At 39.3% G+C, this 21,203-nt stretch overlaps 1 protein-coding gene across 1 annotated transcript in view; it reads left to right on the top strand.

Annotated features, from left to right (window-relative positions):
• Positions 1–21,203, top strand: part of SVOPL (SVOP like) — a 92,179-nt gene that overhangs the window by 46,858 nt on the left and 24,118 nt on the right. The gene's annotated exons all lie outside the window — the stretch shown is intronic.

The following is a 21,203-nucleotide window of genomic DNA, read 5'->3' as shown; positions in this document are numbered from 1 at the left end:
TTGAGCCCTGGGTGGGCCTGATCCAGGCCGTGAACATTGTTGGGGACCCAGGCTCTGCCTCCTCACATTTGTCTAGGGCCTGTGGTCACTGAGCATTCAGACTGTGTGCCCTCAAGACCAGTGTGTTGTACTTGCCCATGGACCTTGCCGCCTTATAAATCCCAGACATCTCTCCTTAGATCCAGCTACCAGAAGATACCAATGTGCTCTCTACATCCCAGAAAGTTGCTCTCCCTGCATCCCACTGGCCAGGCCTGGTCAGGTGTTCATACTTGAGCTACATCAGTTGCAGCCAAGAGTCAGGCTTATGCACAGAAGCAGCTGGGCAGTGGGGGGCAGCGGGAGGGGGGGCAGTTTTTGGAGAAAGTTTTGGATTGGCGTGGGCTGAGCATACTGTCATGTGTATTTCCTACAATTTAACAGAGGATTTTGCTACCCTTTTTCTTAAGACTATCTTGGCCATGTTTTGCCCTCTCATCTTTATTTAAAAGTTTTTTTATTTTTGGCTGCGTCGTGTCTTAGTTGCAGCACTTGGCATCTTTCATCGTGGTGTAAGGGCTTCTATCTAGCTTTAGAGCACAGGCTCACTAGTCCCTCAGCATGTGGGATCTTAGTTCCCTGACCAGGAGTTGAGCTCAAGTCCCCTGTTTTGGAAGGTGGAGTTTTAGTCGCTGGGCCCTCAGGGAAGTACCCCCCTTGTCTTAATTTAAAATGAGGGCAGGTTTGGTCTTGCAATTTTGCTTTTCAGAGTTCTTTTGTACTTATTATTTTACCATTTCAGAAAAGAACAAAATGGTGAACAGCAGCAGTAAAATATTGATCCTATTGATCAGACTGAGGTATAGTTGGTTTTCCAGACTTTAGAAATAGTCTCTTGGGCTTACCTGGTGGCTCAGAGGGTAAAGAATCCGCCTGTAATGAGGGAGACCTGGGTTTGATCCCTGGGATGGAAAGATCTCCTGGAGAAGGGAATAGGCTATCTACTCCAGTATTCTTGCCTGGAGAATTCCATGGATAGAATAGTCTGGTGGGCTACAATCCACTGGGTCGCAAACAGTCAGACACAGCTGAGCAACTAACACTTACTCAAGGCCTCAGTAAGTGTTAGCTAATAACAGTAACAATGATCAATAACAATCAATGCAATGTCATAGCCTTTATAGACTGGGATCTGGGGACTGGAGTCGACAAGAAGGACGCAGGGGACCCAAGTCTTGAGTGAAACAAGGGTGCTTTATTTGCAGAAACTCATGTTCATATATCTTTGTACAAGGCAGCTTTAGGCAGTTAAAAAATTGAGCAAAAACAAAGCCAAGCAAATAACAATCTTCAAAGGGCCAGAAAGCATTCCATATCCTGAGTAAGAGGGGCATAACTGAATAGATTACCTTTAAGAAAAAGGTCACTGAAGGGAGCTGCTGAAGGGAGTCACTGAAGGGAATCCAAGCAGGTGCGCTTTCTCATGATCTCAGTCCTGAGAACTGCATGCAGCTCTGCTCATTCCTGTTTTCCAGGAACTGATAAGGAATAGAGAGTCCTTGAGAAATGGCACACAAAAGAAGAAAATAGCATTGGATCCCTTAAGTTGAACATCCCCTGACAGTTCCCCCTTTTTTATTTTTTCATAATTGGGGGTGACTGTAGATACTTTGTGAAAAGTATCTGACCAATTGAGTTTGTTTAGTTTGAACAATTTTAGTTGAAAGGCATTGGTATATTACAAATATAATCACCAGGATAATTATCAGCATTATAGTTCCAGATCCAATACTATGTGTAATGCTTTGAAAACATCTTCGAAGGTCTAGCCCAGATAATTGATCAGCTAGCTGTTCAGCTAAGGTTTCCAAGTTGTTGGAAAAGGGTAGACTCTTAGAGAAGATTTCAAGGATTTCCTTTTGCAAGAATTGTACATTTAAGGAAGCGTTATTATGTGTATCTTGCAAATGAAATTTGATTTGTTCCCAGTTACAAGCACTATGGTTGAACTGAAAAGGAGTGATACGAAATTGAGTAGAATTCCAATCACAATTTAATAATACTTGTTTTTGAAAATCTGTTAATTGATCTCAAACCCATTGGATGGCTGTTTTTAATTCCTGAATTTTATCTTGAACTTTTTCATCTGTCTGAACCTGAGTAACCCATATAGTATGAGCATCTTCAGTCCAATTTTGAATAAAGGTTTGTGTTTGAATTGAAGTTTGTAAAGCAATATCTGCAACAGCAGCAGTGGTGCAAATGGCTATTAACCCCCCCAAAACAAGAATCAACCATCCAATGAATTGCTTAGATCGTCGGAGTAATTTAGTAACCGGGAGGCAAGTCTTGCCATGGGACCCTCTTTCCAGGGTCAGTGGAGATCTACTGGCAACCACAGACTACGTCGAGATAGAAGAATCAAAAGGGATTTGTTTTTTAGAGAAATAGAGGAATTAAGACAAGTATACAATTTGCAATCTATACAAGTCACAGAACGTAAAGTCTTATTAAACTGTAAGTTTCCTATGGCTATAACAAAAGGAAGGGGAACACAGCTTGTATAAAATATGAATGATTATAATGGAAGGAATAGTTACTATGACTATGACTGGTTCCTGTGAAATATCTAGTCCAAGTTCCAAGTTTTTCAGTACTTGTAGCAAGCTTCCAGATGTCCCATTGTTCAGGCCCAATTCGTTTATTGAGGATGATTTGAGGGCAAGGAGGTGCCATTCCGCCGTCAAGCCAGCCAAGGAGTCCTTTGTCATGGAAGTGTTCCATTGAACTGTTGGTAATTTTCCATGTTACTTGAGTAACATAATCACACATAGTACTATTAATATCATCTGAGCAGTTAGATAACCACATACCATAGGGTCTCCAATCAACAGTGGTGTAATTGGCCACAAACATTTAGCTTGACATGTGTCTCAATAAACAGGAGTATATTTAAAATCCTTAAAAGTAAACCCCTTACATTCCAACTTTTGTCCTTTTCCTAGAGTTTTGGTAGTATTGACATGGTTCTCATAAAAGGACAGGGCAGTAAACAGTCTAAACAATGTGGAAGTTCTTTTTTGGAGGCAGGACGAAAGCCCATGTTTGTCGACTAACATTAATACATAATTCTGCTGGGCCCATGCGTAAAGGAAGGATTTCATAGCCTAGAGAAGTATTAATTAGCCTTCCTTCTTCCTCAGGATGAGAGGGCCCCTCCAAGCTCCAAGGAGGGGGCATACGTACTGAGTCATTAGTGGATACGATCGGTACTGTATCTGTCCATTCTATAACCTGCAATAAAGGGGGTTTAAGTATATAAGCCCAATAAGTGTGATTAATCAAGTCAGCCTGAGTGGAGGAAGCAAAAGCAAGCATAGCGACAAAAATGTTTTTAGGATTCCTCGGCATTCCCTGTTGAGAAACCAGATTTTCAGCTTGATTAGTAAAGGTTTTTATCTGTCCCCAAGTAGGGAGATCATAAGGTCAATGACGTCAAGTGCGGCATTTCTTGGAAATTTTTAAAGCCACCATGGCTTGTACTGGAAACTTCTCCTCCTGGGGATTTTGCCGTTTCTTCTCTATCTTGAATGCAGGTGGCTCCCCTGGGGTGGATCTTCCAAAGAGGGAGCCAACTGATTTCGTTGGCTCCATCTGGAGAAATACAAGCATACCCCTTTCCCTGTAATATTAATTCTCCAGATTTCCATTGTTTAGTCAACCTGTCTTGATACCAAATGGGCAGAGGAAGGGAGGTATCCTTTAATGCCTCAAAATGTTTTTCTGCTTTTGTCAAACTATCTCCTTGCAGTAAGTTTAAAAAATTTAAAACAAAGCTGTATTAACAATAGTTATAGGAATAAAGAATATATTGCATTGGAATCTAGTAAAGTCTGCTCTGGATAAGGAAGATAGAAGTGTTCCTGTGTGTTCCCTCTTTAAAAATTTTTTTATTTGTAGTTTCAGTGTGTGATGTGCTTGTTCAATTATGCCCTGTGCTTGTGGATTATAAGGAATACCTGTAATATGTTTAATAGAAAATGATCACAAAAATTGTTTGAATTGCCTAGAAATATAGGTAGGGCCATTGTCTATTTTTATAGAACTAGGTGTTCCCATTATTGTAAAGCAAGTTGATAGGTGAGTTATAACATGTTCTGTAGTTTCACCTCAGGGAGGTGTGGCCCATATAAAAGAAGAATTTATATTGAGACAGGGAAGAAGGAAGAGGGAGAAAACTCAGGGCAATGAGTTACATCCATTTGCCATAGTTCATTGGCTTGTAATCCTCGAGGATTGATACTTTGTGCAATGGGTCAAAGATGTAGGGGCCTACAAGTAGAGCAATGTCTAAAGCATGTTGGTATGGAATTTTCCAAATTTGATGTAATGAGCCAGGATTATTGTGTAATAGAGCATGTTGCTCTTCAGGAGTAGCAAAAGAGACAAGTTTGTCAGCTTGTTTATTGCCATGAGCCATAGGGCCAGGAAGAAAGAATGTGTTTGAATATGGGTAATACAAATGGGGGAAGTGCGGTTCTTAACAATAGATTGTAGTTCAAGAAGAAGTTGTTGGATAATAGATTGATTCGAATTTATGGTAGAAGTTTCTATATTTCTTAATACAAAAACTGAGTATAAGGAGTCAGAAACTATATTAATAGGGTAAGAATGTAGGTGAATAACCTGAATGAGAGCATATAATTCATTTTGTTGAGCAAAGTGAAACTTAGTATAAAAGGCTTTATATTCTTTGAGAGACCAGAATGAGGCTTTGGCATTTTTAGTCCCATCTATATAGAAGACATCAGTTTGAGGTATAGGTTGTGATGTGACAATGTGAGAGAGAATAAATTCAGTATTTTTAAAGAAATTCCAGAGTTTGTTAGAAGGATAATGAAATGGAATTTCTCCAAAATATTCCAGAAAGGCTATTTGGAAATTGGTAGAAGTTTGTAATGCGTTCTCAAATTGAAATTTATTAATATGAAGAATTGATGCTTTTGAACTGTGGTGTTGGAGAAAACTCTTGAGAGTCCCTTGGACTGCAAGGAGATCCAACCAGTCCATTCTAAAGGAGATCAGCCCTGGGTATTTTGGAAGGAATGATGCTAAAGCTGAAACTCCAGTACTTTGGCCACCTCATGTGAAGAGTTGACTCATTGGAAAAGACTCTGATGTTGGGAGGGATTGGGGGCAGGAGAAGGGGACAACAGAGGATGAGATGGCTGGATGGCATCACCGCCTTGATGGACGTGAGTTTGAGTGAACTCCAGGAGTTGGTGATGGACAGGGAGACCTGGCGTGCTGTGATTCATGGGGTCGCAAAGAGTCGGACACGACTGAGTGACTGAACTGACTGACTACAGTTTTATGAGGATCAGAGCCAATTAGAGTCTTAGCTCTATTTCTTCATTGATAATGATTAGAGTGATCAAATCAAGATAGGGTGTAAGTGACTGTCCCTCTAACATGGGTATAGAGCCATTCTACTGGGTATTCTTGTTGGGTAGGAAGTCCTATGGGAGAATGGAGAGAGGGGAGTATAAATAATTCTAGAGGTAAATCAAGTCTAATACGAGTAAGAAATTGTTTTTGCAATTTATTTTGTATTAGAGTTTTTCTCATGCCTATTGTGAAAGTGAACGAGGGTTATTTAAATTGGGATCTCTTTTTAAAGTGTTAAATAAATTAGTCAGTTGATAATCTGTAATGTCTAAAGAGGGTCTAATCCAATTTATATCACCTAAAAGTTTTTGAAAATCATTCAAGGTTGATAATTTATTAACACGAGTCTGTGTTAGTTGGGGAGTAATATGTTGTCTATTAACAACAAATCTTAAGTAATAGTAAGGTGTAGATGTTTGAGTCTTTTCAAGGGCAATGATTAATTTAGAAGCTTTTAAGCATTGTTGAGCTATGTCAAACATCTGTTGAGTTTCTTAAATAGATGGAACTGAAAACAATATATCATCCATATAATGAATAAAAAGAAAGTCAGGAAATTGTTTCCTCACAGGTTCAAGTGCTTTGGCTACATAATATTGACACATGGTGGGAGAATTCATAATTCCTTGAGGCAACATAGTCCATTGATACTGTTTATGAGGCCCGATATGATTATGATAAGGAAAAGAGAAAGCAAATCTCTCTTGGTCTAGAGGGTGTAAAAGTATAGTAAAAAAGGAATCCTGTATATCTATAGTAATAATATGCCAGTTTTGAGGAATAGCGGTAGGTGATGGAATTCCTGGTTGTAATGCACCCATAGGTTTCATAGATGTATTAATTTTTCAAAGATCTGTTAAAAGATGCCATTTGCCAGATTTCTTTTTTATTACAAAAAATGGGAGAATTCCAAGGGGAACAAGATTCCTCAATATGTTTTAATTTCAATTGTGTATCTATAAGTTCCTTAGCAGCCTCTAATTTCTCTTTTGTAAGGGGCCATTGCTCTGTGCAAATTGGCTCATCATTTTTCCAAGTTATTTTAATAATTGTATTGTTTGTTAAATGAGCAGTGGCCCCTAGGGAAAATGTGGAATATATGTTTGAGTTTGCCATTGCATAAGTAAATCTCTTCCTATTAAATTAAGGGGTGCATCTATCACATAAGGTTGTAAGGCTGCAGGCTGGCCTTCTGGTCCCTCGTATGGATATATTTGGACATTTTGATAAACCTCTTGTATTTTGGTTTGAGAAATTCCTGCAATTTGGCAAGAAATTCTCTGTATAGGCCAAGATTTGGGCCATAAATGTTTGGAAATAATGGTAATGTCGGATCCAGTATCAAGAAGACCAGAAAATCTTTTGCCATTAATTTTGCTATTTATATTTGGTCATGCATATTCAGATACTATTGATGTCCATAAGGATTGCTTTTGATCTGTACTACCAAATCCACCTGTCCATATACCATTAAAGGAGTTAATATAAATGTAAGGTAAAAGAAGTAATTGGACAATTTTGTCCCCCTTTTTAAATTGTCATAGTATCTGAGATGACATAATTTGAATTTTTTTTCTTATAGTCTGAATCAATTATTTCAGGGTGAATAGTAATTTCTTTAGAAGTCAGACTAGATTGGCCAAGTATAAGGCTGAAGGTTTGTGGGGGTAGGGGTACATAAAGTCTGGTAGGTATTTTAGAAGTGATTGCTTGAGGAAAAAGAAGAAAATCATTTAGGGCTGGTATATCAATGGCAGCATTGCTGGATGTTGAAGCTTTGAGGGAAAGGATGGAGTTTGCCCCTGGTTTTTGTTGATGGGGACCCGGGGAGTCCCCATCTTTGAATTTCCCAAAATAGGGTTCCCTTCAACATCATACTTAGATAGACATTTTTTAGCCCAGTGTACCCCTTTATGACATTGAGGGCAGACTCCTGGAGGTTTTTTAGTAGTTTTAATTTTTTCTGTGTGTTTTTTAGGGTAATCCTTTTTAAAATGGCTTTTATCTCCACAAACAAAACATTGTTCATCCCCTTTTCAAAGGCAGCAGCCATTGCTTCAGTTAACATTTGCATTTTCTGAGTTTCTGATCCTAAGTTGCGAGAAGCCTTCGAATAATCAATAACATTCCCAGTCTCACGAATTGGAGTGATGGCTCTTTGACACTCCTGATTCTCATTCTCATATGCAAGCAGTTTTTCTAATTGTACTCTTGTCTCTTCTCTGACAATATTATGGGAAATAGAAACTTCCAGTCTAGTTAAAAAATCAACATAGGTTTCATTAGGCCCTTGTAATATCTTTGTGTAGTTACTTTTAGGTTCCCCTTGAGGAGTAATTTGATCCCAAGCTTTAAGGGCACCTTCTTTCAATTGTTCATGCAACAAAGGAGGGCATTGTATCTGAGCTTTCACTGAATCAAATTGCCCCATACCGGTTAACATTTTTAAAGTAGTTTGGTTTTGGGGAGTGCCAGCTTGAGCATTAGAATTGGCGTGATCTTAGGTCACATCATGAAAGCACATTATCCACTGAAGATATTTTTCTGGTTTAAGAAGAGCTTTTATCAAAATTCGCCAATCATAAGGAATAAAATTTTCAGTAGAAGATGCCATAGAGTTGAGAAGTTCTTTAGTAAAAGGTGAATGAGGGCTGTATATAGTTACAGCCTTTTTCATCTGTTGCATGTGAGAAAAATCAATGCCTTCATATTGAGGTATTAGTTGCCCTTGAGGATAAACATTTCCTAACACATGAAAGGCTAGAAGATCATCGGCCTCAGAGACTAGAGATTGCAAAGCCTTCATTGTGAAGGAAAATGAGTGGGTCATCTGTTTTCATAAATATGAGTGTGTGTTAGGGGCTTATCACTGTCATCAAAAAAAGTATTGTTGGCTTTAGTGTCAAAGAGAACATCAGAAGAATCATCATCAGATTCATTTTGTCCTCTAGTTGAGGGGACCTTCAGTTTCATGACCATTAAAAGAGAAGGAGGAGGAGTGCTTGGGACAGCCAGAGCAGGGATGGTGGGAAAGTTTTGAAACATTTTATGTTACTCTAATTGGGCCTTCTGTAAAGTCATCATCTAATTTATATTCTTATAATGAGTGTTCTGCTTGTTGACGAATATCAGGGGGGGCTAGAATTGCCTTGAAATGGCAAGATTGTGGCTTTAATGAGGGCCCACAAGGGCCAGAAATTTATTGGAATATTTTCTCCCCATCTTGCGACTTGTTCAACATTTTCTTTAACCCGGTTTCAAATTTCTAAATCAAAACTGCCTTCATCAGGGAACCAGGGATTATATTTAACCACTGTTTGGAGACAAGCCTCTATCTGTTGATGCAAAACCAAAAGTCCTTGAGCCTTAAATAAATAATGAAGTAAAGTAGAAAAGTGGTGGGGCTTTCCAGCTGTTTGTACTATATCCCCACCCTTACCGACCTCCGTAGGTCCTAACAGTCACTCCGCCCACTTGCCAAGGGCGTTCACCAGGTCCCTGTTCGGGCGCCACCTGTCACGGTCTTTGTAGACTGGGACCTGGGGACTGGAGTCAATGAGAAGGACGCTGGGGACCCAAGTCGCGAGTGTAACAAGGGTGCTTTATTTGCAGAAACTCATGTTCATTTATCTTTATACAAGGCAGCTTTGTGAAGTCGCTCAGTCGTGTCCGACTCTTTGCAACCCCATGGACTGTAGTCTACCAGGCTCCTCTGTCCATGAGATTCTCCAGGCAAGAATACTGGAGTGGGTTGCCATTTCCTTCTCCAGGGGATCTTCCCGACCCAGGGATTGAACCCGGGTCTCCTGCATTGGAGTCAGATGGTTTAACCTCGGCAGCTTTAGGCAGTAAAAAAAACTGAGCAAAAACAAAGCCATGTAAACAACAGTCTTCAAAGGGCCAGAAAGCATTCCATATCCTGAGTAAGAGGGGCATAACTGAACAGATTACCTTTAAGTAAAAGGTCACTGAAGGGAGTCACTGAAAGGAATCCAAGCAGGTGCCCTTTCTCATGATCTCAGTCCTGAGAACTGCATGCAGCTCTGCTCATTCCTGTTTTCCAGGAACTGATAAGGAATAGAGAGTCCTTGAGAAATAGCACACAAAAGAAAATAACATATTGGATCCCTTAAAGCTGAACGTCCCCTGACAATGTAAGATATTAAATATTCAAACAAGTATTTTTCAACAACAAAAATACTTTCCAGGTCTAGTTGAGTTATTTTGATCACAATGAAATTGGAATGTTTTTCTTTCCTTACCAGGTTTAGAATGGGAAGTTAGAATCTAGGAAGATTTGATCGCTTGTAGAATATTTGCCTTGAGTTTGGGGTGGGGTAGACTGTTCCAAGGAGACAGTAGAGCTTGGTGTCACTCTCATAAGTTCATTAGTCAGTGTACACTTGGATGTGGTTGTCAGACTTCGGTGCCTATCAGAATTACTAGGGTAACTTGATAACATGAAGATTCCTGGACTTCACCCAGAAATTCTGATTCTTAATATGAGAGTCATCACCTATAGTTTTAACAGAGGGAATCCAGTGTCATTGGTCTGTGGACCAGTGAGAGGTGTGGCAGTCAACGAGAAGTTTGGCTTTACTTTCCCTTTTCTTTCTATTCCTTTCTCCTCTTCCTTCCCTTCCAACTCCCCTTCCCTCTCTCCTCCTTTGTCTTTTGTCTTTCATTTACTTTGGTGACTCATTTGACAAGTTATTTTCAGAGTAATTCTCTACAAACTCTAGGTACTCACTTCATAGTTTGGCATTTAGAATGCAAAAAGGACTCCATAAGCTACAATTTATAATTGATAGAATAGAAGCAAGGATTTATAAGGGACTTCTGTCCTTCCTCTTCAGGGAGCATAGGTTTAATCCCTAGTCTGGGTACTAAGATCCTGAATGCCACGAAGCTCAGCCAAAAAAAAAAAAAAAAGAATTTATTCCAATTTAATATTCAACCAACATTTGTTGCATGCTTACTCTATGCCTGGCATTGTTCTCTTTATTTAAAGCAGTAAATAAGCCAGACCAGGTTCCAGTGGTGTGCCAGAACTGGCCTGCCCTGGCTTGTGAAAACTGTTAAATTTTTAGGGAGTAATTTTGCAATCTAGTTGATGTCACATTGCAGTTCGAAATTAGCATGGTGGTGGTATTTATCCCATGTCCACAGGCAAATACTATATTAGGACTGTTTTTGGAAAGCCTGTTAAACATTTGGCAGCACGCCACCACAAGATTCTTGATCTCAAGAGGCATAATTTCAAGAGGGTCTTTATAACTGGGGTTCCTAGGTGGCTCAGATGGTAAAGAATCTCCCTACAATGCAGAAGACCTGGGTTCGATCCCTGGCTTGGGAAGATCCCCTGGTGAAGGGAATGGCTACCTACTCCAGTATTCTTGCTGGAGAATTCCATGGACAAAGGAGCCTGGCAGGCTACAATCCATGGAAATGAAAAGAGTTGGACACAACAGAGTGAGTAGTGCACATACACTTTACATATATGAGAAAAATCAAAATGAGTCAAATAAATTATTGGTATATCTTAATTATCTGAATAGCTGTAAAGCACTCAACTGGAAGGTAATTTGGAGGCAATGATAAGGAATGACAGGCCTTCCCTTCCCTGGCACACACTCTGTCCTTTGGCTCAAAATTACTTTCCTGAAAGATAAATTGAATTAAAATCCATACATTCCATTAGGGACAGTCCTTTATAAAAGTCAAGGCTTCATATAGCCAATATTATATAGTATGTATAAGTGTAGCCTTTAAAAATTGTGCACCTGTACCTTAAATAGTATTGTATATCAACTATACTTCAATAAGACAAAATTATAGGAACAGACAAGGCCTCTCTGGGGAAATGACATGGGAGTTGAGACCTGAAGTGTGAGAAGCTAACAGCTTGTAAAGCATAACAGCAGTCAAGTGAGATAAAAGCTGGTCCAATGTCCTGGAGCAGGAAGAGCTCAGTGTGTTCTTGGAATAGAAGATAGCTATGGTGAACAAAATGCTGAGATATGGGAGAGTCAGGGCTTCTCTGTTGGAGTGAGTGGTAAAGAACCCGCCTGCCAGTGCAGGAGATGCAAGAGACGCAAGCTTGATCTCTGGATCCAGAAGATCCCCTGGAGGAGGAAATGGCAACCCACTCCAATATTCTTGCCTGGAGAATTCATGGACAGAGGAGCCTGGCAGGCTACAGTCCATAGAATCACAGAGTCAGGTATGACTGAAAAGACTTAGCACCTGTCTCCCAGGCATACTAAAGACTTTGGATTTGTTTTTGTAGAAGTGAGAAGTAATTGAAGGGTTTTAAGCAGCAATGTGACCAGCTTTTGTATTTTAAAAAGAGCACTCTAGTTGCTAAAGGGTTAATTGACAAGGGATTGGGAGAGAGAAAGAGGGGAGCAGACTTATCATAAGGTACTCATCTGAAATAGGAGATTACAGAATTCTGGAACACCCTTTTTCTGATAGTGTAGAAAGACTATGTACAAATTTAAAAGTTCTGTCCAAGGAAAAAACAAAAAAAACAAGATAAGGATGAAAAACAAACCTTTACTTTTTAAGGGTTTCAAAAAAACCCTAATTGAATCGTCACAATTCAATGATTTTTATTGGCCTGTTGAATACCTGACACTCCAGAGGCGTGAAAACACATTGAATCAACACATCAGATGATACATGGAACTTCACCAGTTAATGGGGATGAAAAATCTATCAATTTTCCAGGTTCATAAGTGATTCCTCAGTTCAATTCAATGGCTCAGTCATGTCTGACTCTTTGTGAACCCATGAATTACAACACTCTAGGCCTTCCTGTCCATCCCCAACTCCCAGAGTTTACTCAAACTCATGCCCATTAAGTCGGTGATGCCATCCAACCAACTCATCTTCTGCCGTCCCCTTCTCCTCTCGCCTTCAATCTTTTCCAGCATCAGGGTCTTTTCAAATGAGTCAGTTCTTCACATCAGGTGGTCAAAGTAGTGGAGTTTCACCTTAAGCATCAGTCCTTCCAATGAATATTCAGGATTGATTTCCTTTAGGATGGACTGGTTGGATCTCCTTGCAGTCCAAGGGACTCTCAAGAGTCTTCTCCAACACCACAGTTCAAAAGCATCAATTCTTCAGTGCTCAGCTTTCTTTATAGTCCAACTCTCACATCCATACATGACTACTGGAAAAACGATAGCTTCGACTAAACGGACCTTTGTTGGCCAAGATGTCTCTGCTTTTTAATATGGTGTCTATAACATAGATATAGAGTTGGACTATAAAGAAAGCTGAGCACTGAAGAATTGATGCTTTTGAACTGTGGTGTTGGAGAAGACTCTTGAGAGTCCCTTGAACTGCAAGGAGATTCAACCAGCCCTGGGATTTCTTTGGAAGGAATGAATGATGCTAAAGCTGAAACTCCTGTACTTTGGCCACCTCATGATAAGAGTTGACTCACTGGAAAAGACTTTAATGCTGGGAGGGATTGGGGGCAGGAGGAGAAGGGGACGACTGAGGATGAGATGGCTGGATGGCATCATGGACTCGATGGACATGAGTCTGAGTGAACGCCGGGAGATGGTGATGAACAGGGAGGCCTGGAGTGCTGCAATTCATGGGGTCACAAAGAGTTGGACATGACTGAGTAACTGAACTGAACTGATGTTGGTCATAATTGTTCTCCCAAGGAACAAGCATCTTTAAATTTCATGGCTGCAGTCACCATCTGCAATGATTTTGGAGCCCCCCAAAATAGTCTGCCACTGTTTCCACTGTGTCCCCATCTATTTGCCATGAAGTGATGGAACCAGATGCCATGATCTTCGTTTTCTGAATGTTGAGTTTTAAGCCAACTTTTTCACTTTCACTATCGTCAAGAGGCTCTTTAGTTTGTCTTCACTTTCTTTCATAAGGATGGTGTCATCTGCATATCTGAAGTTATTGATATTTCTCCCAGCAATCTTGAGTCCATCCTGTGCTTCATCCAGCCCAGCATTTCGCATGATGTACTCTGCTTATAAGTTAAATAAGCAGGGTGACAATATTATAGCCTTGACGTACTCCTTTCCCGATTTGGAACAAGTCTATTGTTCCATGTCCAGTTCTAACAGTAGCTTCTTGACCTGCATACAGATTTCTCAGGAGGCAGGTAAGGTGGTCTGGTATTCCCATCTCTTGAATAATTTTGCACAGTTTGTTGTGATCCACACAAAGGCTTTGGCATAGTCAATAAAGCAGAGGTAGACATTTTTCTGAAACTCTCTTGATTTTTTTTTGTGATCCAGCTGATGTTGGCAATTTGATCTCTGCCTTTTCTAAATCCAGCTTGAACATCTGAAAGTTCATGGTTCATGTACTATTGAAGGCTGGCTTGGAGAATTTTGAGCATTACTTTACTAGCATGTGAGATGAGTGCAATTGTGCGGTAGTTTGAGCATTCTTTGGCATTGCCTTTCTTTGGGATTGGAATGAAACTGACCTTTTCTAGTCCTATGGCCACTGCTGAGTTTTCCAAATTTGCTGGCATATTGAGTGCTGTACTTTCACAGCATATCTTTTAGGATTTGAAATAGCTCAACTGGAATTTCATCACCTCCACTAGCTTTGTTCATAGCGATGTTTCTTAAGGCCCACCTGACTTTGCATTCCAAGATGTCTGGCTCTAGGTGAGTGATCACACCATCATGATTATCTGAGTCGTGAAGGTCTTTTTGTATAGTTCTTCTGTGTATTCTTGCTACCTCTTCTTAACATCTTCTGCTTTGTTAGGTCCATAGAATTTCTGTCCTTTATTGTGCCCATCTTTGCATGAAAATTTCCCTTGGTATCTCTAATTTTCTTGAAGAGATCTCTAGTCTTTCCCATTCTGTTGTTTTCCTCTATTTCTTTGCACTGAACATTTAGGAAGGCTTTTTTTTTTTTTTAAATCTCTCCTTGCTATTCTTTGGAACTCCACTCAGATGCTTATATCTTTCCTTTTCTCCTTTGCCTTTGCCTTCTCTTTTCACAGCTATTTGTAAGGCCTCCTCAGACAACCATTTTGCCTTTTTGCATTTCTTTTTCTTGGGGATGGTCTTGATCACTGCCTCATCTACAATGTCACAAACCTTCATCCATAGTTCTTCAGGCCCTTTTTCTATCAGATCTAATCCCTTGAATCTGTTTGTCACTTCCACTGTGTAGTCATAAGGGATTTGATTTAGGTCATACCTGAGTAGTCTAGTGGTTTTCCCTACTTTCTTCAATTTAAGTCTGAATTTAGCAATAAGGAGTTCATGATCTGAGCCAGTCAGCTCCTGGTCTTGTTTTTGCTGACTGTGTAGAGCTCCTCCATCTTTGATTGCAAAGAATATAATCAATCTGATTTTGGTATTGACCATCTGGTGATGTCCATGTGTAGAGTCTTTTCTTTCGTTGTTGGAAAAGGGTGTTTGCTATGACTAGTGCATTCTCTTGGAAAACCCTGTTAGCCTTCGCCTGCTTCATTCCATATTCCAAGGCCAAATTTGCCTGTTACTCCAGGTATTTCTTGACTTTCTGCTTTTGCATTCCAGTTCCCTATAATGAAAAGGACGTCTTTTTTAGGTGTTAGTTGTAGAAGGTCTTGTAGGTCTTCATAGGACCATTCAACTTCAGCTTCTTCAGCATTACTGGTTGGGGTATAGACTTGGATTACCATGATTTTGAATGGTTTGCCTTGGAAATGAACAGAGATCATTCTGTCATTTTTGAGATTGCATGCAAGTACTGCATTTCAGACTCTTCTGTTGACTATGATGGCTACTCCATTTATTCTAAGGGATTCCTGTCCACAGTAGTAGATATAATGGTCATCTGATTTAAATTCACCCATTCCAGTCCATTTTAGTTTGTTGATTCCTAAAATATCAATGTTCACTCTTGCCATCTCCTGTTTGACCACTTCCAATTTGCCTTGATTCATGGACCTAACATTCCAGGTTCCTATGCAATATTGCTTTTTACAGCATTGGACTTTACTTCCTTCATCAGTCACATCCACTACTGGGTGGTGTTTTTGCTTTGGCTCTGTCTCTTTATTCTTTCTGGAGTTATTTCTCTACTGATCTCTAGTAGCATATTGGGCACCTACCAACCTGGGGAGTTCATCTTTCAGTGTCCTATCTTTTTGCCTTTTCATATTGTTCACGAGATTTTCAAGACAGGAATACTGAAGTGGTTTGCCACTTCCTTCCTCAGTGGACCACATTTTGTCAGAACTCTCCACCATGACCCATCTGTCTTGGGTGGCCCTACATGGCAAGGCCCGTAGTTTCATTGAATTAGACAAGGTTGTGGTCCATGTGATCAGATTGGTTAGTTTTCTGTGATTGTGGTTTTCAGTCTGTCTTCCCCCTGATGGAGAAGGATAAGAGGCTTATGAAAGCTTCCTGGTGAGGGAGACTGCTTGAGGGGGAAACTGCATCTTCTTCTGATGAGTGGGGCCATGCTCAGTAAATATTTAATCCAATTTAAAGATTTGATTAAATTAGGTTTAAAATCAAATCCCATACCTGCCAGAGATACTGGGAGGGCTGAGACATACCTTGTGTGCACCAGGATCCAGGGACCCTACAGAGACTGAGACAGAACTGTGTTTGTGTGTCTCCTGAGGAGGTACAGGTCAGCAGTGGACTGCTGCAGTGGCAGGTGCTCTGGGTGCAGTAGATGGGGTACAGCATAAGCCCTCTTGGAGGATGTCACCATTAGCCCCACCATAGAACCACCAGAGCTTACACAGGACAGGGGAAATGGACTCTTCGAGGGCCCAAACAGAACCTTGTGCATACCAGGAGAAAGGAGCTGTGACCCCACAAGAGACTGACCCAGACTTGCCCGTGAGTGTACAGGAGCTTCCGGGGAAGGCGTGGGTCAGCCATGGCCTGCTGCATGGTTGGGGGCACTGAGTGTAGCAGTGCGTGCATGGGATCTTTGGAAGGAGGTTGCCATTATCTTCATTCCCTCCACATAGTTTGGCCTCAGGTCAAATAACAGGGAGGGAACACAATTTAATCAAATCTTTAAGTCATTTCTAGTAAGCAATAAACTTACTGAGAAACTATGTTGTCAAAGATATAAAAGCGAATTATGCATTCATGCAAGTGCAAGGGTTAGTTGCTCAGTTGTGTCTGACTCTTAGCAACCCCATGGACGGTAGCCTGCCAGGCTCCTCTGTGCATGGGATTCTCCAGGCAAGAATACTGGAGTGGGTTGCCATTTCATTCTCCAGAGGATCTTCCCAACCCAGGGATTGAACCTGGGTCTGTTACATTGCAGGCAGACTCCTGCATTGCAGGCAGTTTCTTTACCACTGAACATCTAGGGAAGCCTGGTTCATAAATACGTCTGTGTTTATTGTGTTTGGTCCCATCATTTCATGGCAAATAGATGGGGAAACAGTGACAGACTTTATTTTGGGGAGCTCCAAAATCACTGCAGATAGTGACTGCAGTCATGAAATTGAGACAGTAGCTCCTTGGAAGAAAAGTTATGACCGACCTAGACAGAATATTCAAAAGCAGAGACATTACTTTGCCAACAAAGGCCTGTCTAGTCAAAGCTGTTTTTTCCAGTAGTCATGTATGGATGTAAGAGTTGAACTATAAAGAAAGCTGAGCGCTGAAGAACTGATGCTTTTGAACTGTGGTGTTGGAGAAGAGGAAACCAGTTCTGAATATTCATTGGAAGGACTGATGCTGAAGCTGAAACTCCAATACTTTGGCCACCTGATGTGAAGAACTGACTCATTGGAAAAGACCCTAATGCTGGGAAAGATTGAAGGCAGGAGGAGAAGGGGATGACAGAGGATGAGATGGTTGGATGGCATCACTGACTCAATGGACATGAGTTTGAGTAGACTCTGGGAGTTGGTGTTGAACAGGGAGGTCTGATGTGCTGCAGTCCATGGGGTCACAAAGAGTCAGTCATGACTGAGCGATTGAACTGAACTTACTGTATTTTCAGTGATTTAAGAGATTTCAGCAGCAGTTTTGACCATATGTGATTTTTTTTCCTTCTGCTTTGAAAACACAGAAAGTACAAAGAAGAAATAAAATATTACTACCTAATATTTTAGTAGCGATAACAACAAATATAAATATGTTAATGAAGCCCTTGCTATATGTATAAGCGTGTATATATATAAATATGCATATACAGTATACTCAAATATGATCATAGTTGGTATACTTTTTGTATCTTAATGTATTTAAAATACTTTAGTGGAATAATTCTTCAGTTGTTAGCATGCTATTTATGATGGCATTATTCATAGGATGACTCTACATTGTGAAATCTATATTTTTAAATTTTATTGAAGTGTAGTTGAATTATACTATTCTTAGTTTCAGGTGTACAGCAAAGTGATTTGGTTATATATACACATATATTCATTTTCAGATTTTTTTCATAATAACTTAATCAGTATAGTTTATTACAGATTGAGTAGACCTCCCTGTGCTACACAGTAGGTCTCTATTGGTTATCTGTCTCATATATAGTAGTACATGTGTGTATGTTAATCCCAAATTCCTAATTTATCTCTTCCCTCCATATTTCCTCTTTGGTAACCAAAAGGTTGTTTTCAAGATCTGTGAGTCTGATTCTGTTTTGTAAATAACTTCATTTATATCATTTTTAAAAATTAGTTTCCACATACGATATTTATTGTCTGCTTTCACTAGTATGATAATCTCTAGCTTCATCCCTATTGCTTCAAATGGCATTTTGTTCTTTTCATGGCTGAGTAGTATTCCATTGTCTATATGCACCACATCATCTTGATCCATTCATCTGTAGATGGACATTTAGGTTGTTTCCGTTTCTTGTTTACTGTGACTAGTGCTGCTATGAACATAGAAGTACCTGTATCTTTTTGAGTTATAGTTTTGTCTGTATATAAGACTAAGTCTGTATACTAAGATTGGGATTGCTGGATCATATGGTAATTATATTTTTAGTTTTCTGAGGAATCTCCATACTGTTTTCCTTAGTGGCTGCACCAATTTTCACCCTGGGTCAGGAAGATTCCCTGGAGAAGGGCATGGCAACCCACTCCAGTATTCTTGCCTGGAGAATCCCACGGACAGAGAAGCCTGTAGTGCTAGTCCATCGGGTCACAGAGAGTCAGACATGACTGAAGTGACTTATCACAACAGTGTAAAACAGTTCCTTTTCTCCACACCCTCTCCAGCCTTTATTCTTATAGACTTTCTGGTGATGACCATTCTGACTGGTATGGGGTGGTACCTCATTGTAGTTTTGATTTGCATTTCTCTAATAATTAGTGATGTTGAGCATCTTTTCATGTGGTTTTCACTATCTGTATATTTTCTTTGGAGAAAGGTCTACTTAGATATTCTGCCCTTTTTTTTTTTTTTTTTGGATTCGGTTGTTTGTTTTTTTGACATAGAGCTGTGTGAGCTGTTTGTATATTTTGGAGATTAATCCCCTGTCTGTCACTTCACTTGCAAATATTTTCTCCCATTCTGTGGGTTGTCTTTTCATTTTGTTTATGGTTTCCTTTGCCATGAAAAATCTTCTAAGTTTAATTAGGTCCCATTTGTTTATTTTTTATTTTCATTACTCTTGGAGGTGGATCAAAAAGTTATTGCTGTCATTTGTGTAAAAGAGTGTTCTGCCTATGTTTTCCTCTAGGAGTTTTTATAGTATCCAGTCTTAAATGTAGCTCTTTGATCCATTTTGGGTTTATTTTTGTGTATGATGTTAGAAAATATTCTAATTTTATTGTTTTACATGTAGCTGTCCAGTTTTCCTAATACCATTTATTGAAGAAACTGTCCTTTCTCTATTGTATTTTCTTTGTTTATTTCTTTTTTGGCTGTGCCAAGTCTTAGTGGTGGCATGCAGGATCTTTGGTCTTTGTTGAGGCATGTGGAATTTTTAGTTGAGGTGTGGATAATCTTTAGTTGTAGTGTGTGAACTTTTACTTGGGGCATGTTGGATATGGTTCCCTGGCCAGGGATCAAACCTGGTCTCCTATATTGGGAGCCTTTGAACCACCAGGGAAGACCCATCTATTGTATAATCTTACTTCCTTTTTCATAGATTAGTTGACCAAAGGTGTGTGAGTTTATTTCTAGGCTTTCTATCCTGTTCCAATGATCTACATTTCTGTTTTTGCACCAGTACCATCTGTTGTGATATTTGTGGCTTTGTAGTATAGTCTGAATCAGAGAGCCTGATTCCTCCAGCTATAATTTTCTTTCTCAAGATTGCTTTGGCTATTCAGGGCCTTCTGTGTTTCCATACAAATTTAAAATTTTCTTGTTCTGTGAAAAATGCCATTGGTAATTTGATAGAATCTGTAGATTTGATTGAATTCAGTTTGATTGAATCTGTAGATTGCCTGAGGTAGTATAGTCATTTTAACAATTGATTGTTCCAATCCAAGAACATAGTATATCTTTCCATCTGTTTGTGTCATCTTTGATTTCTTTCATCAGTGTCTTATGTTAATAGTTTTCAGGTTTTTTTGCCTCCTGAGGTAGGTTTATTTTTAGACATTTTATTCTTTTTGATGCGATATTAAATGGGATTGCTTCCTTAATCTCTCATTCCACTCTTTTGTTGTTAGTGTATAGGAATGCAAGAGATTTTCTTTTGTTTTTAATTTTGTATTCTGCAAGTTTACTGAATTAATTGAGTTCTAGTAGTTTTCTGGTAGTATCTTTAGGATTTTCCATGTATAGTATTGTGTCTTCTCTGAACATTGATAGTTTTACTTCTTCTTTCCTAATTTGGATTCCTTTTATTTCTTTTTCTTTTGATTGCTGTGGCCAGGACTCCCAAAACTATGTTGAATAAAAGTCATGAAAGTGGATATCATTGCCCTGTTCCTGATCTTAGAATGCTTTCAGCTTTTCACTTTTGGGAATGATGTTAGCTGTGGGCTTGTCATGTATGGCCTTCTTTAAGTTAAAGTAAGTTCCCTCTATGCCCACTTTCTGGAGAGTTTTCATCCTAAACAGGTGTTGAATTTTGTCAAAAGCTTTTTCTGCATCTATTGAGATGATCAGATGGTTTTTATTCTTCAGTTTGTTAATATGGTGTATCACACTAATTTGTGGATATTGAAGAATCCTTTGAATAAATCCCACTTGATCATGGTGTGTGATCCTTTTAATGTATTGTCAGATTCAGTTTGCTAGTATTTTGTTGGGTATTTTTGTGTCTGTGCTCATCAGTGATATTGATACATAATTTTTTTTTTTTGTATCTTTGTCTGGTTTTGGTATTGAGATGATGGTGCTATCATAGAATGTGCTTGGGAGTGTTCCTTTTTTCTCTGGAATTTTTTAGGAAGAATTTCAGAAGGATAGGTATTAATTCATCTCTAAATATTGGATAGAAATCCCCTGTGAAGCCATCTGATCCTGGACTTTTGTTGGAAGTTTTAAAATCAGTTTTAATTTCAATATCTATGATTGGTCTGTTCATATTTTCTATTTCTTTCTGGTTCAGTCTTGGAAGGTTGTACTATTCAAAGAACTTATCCATCTCTTCTAGGTTGTTCATTTTATTGGCATATAGTTATTTGTAGTAGTTTCTTATGATCCTTTGTTTCTGTGGTGTCCATTTTAACTCTTTGGTGTCCATTTTTGATTTTATGGATTTGAGTTCTCTCTCTTTCGGGTGAATCTGGCTAAAGATTTGTCAATTTTGCTTATCTTTTCAAAGAACCAGATTTTAGTTTCATTGATCTTTTGTTTTCTTCATTGCTATTTCATTTATTTCTGCTCTAA

Source organism: Budorcas taxicolor, chromosome 4 (assembly GCF_023091745.1).
Source record: "Budorcas taxicolor isolate Tak-1 chromosome 4, Takin1.1, whole genome shotgun sequence".
NCBI lineage: Eukaryota > Metazoa > Chordata > Mammalia > Artiodactyla > Bovidae > Budorcas > Budorcas taxicolor.
This window is presented reverse-complemented; position numbering and strand designations above follow the sequence as displayed.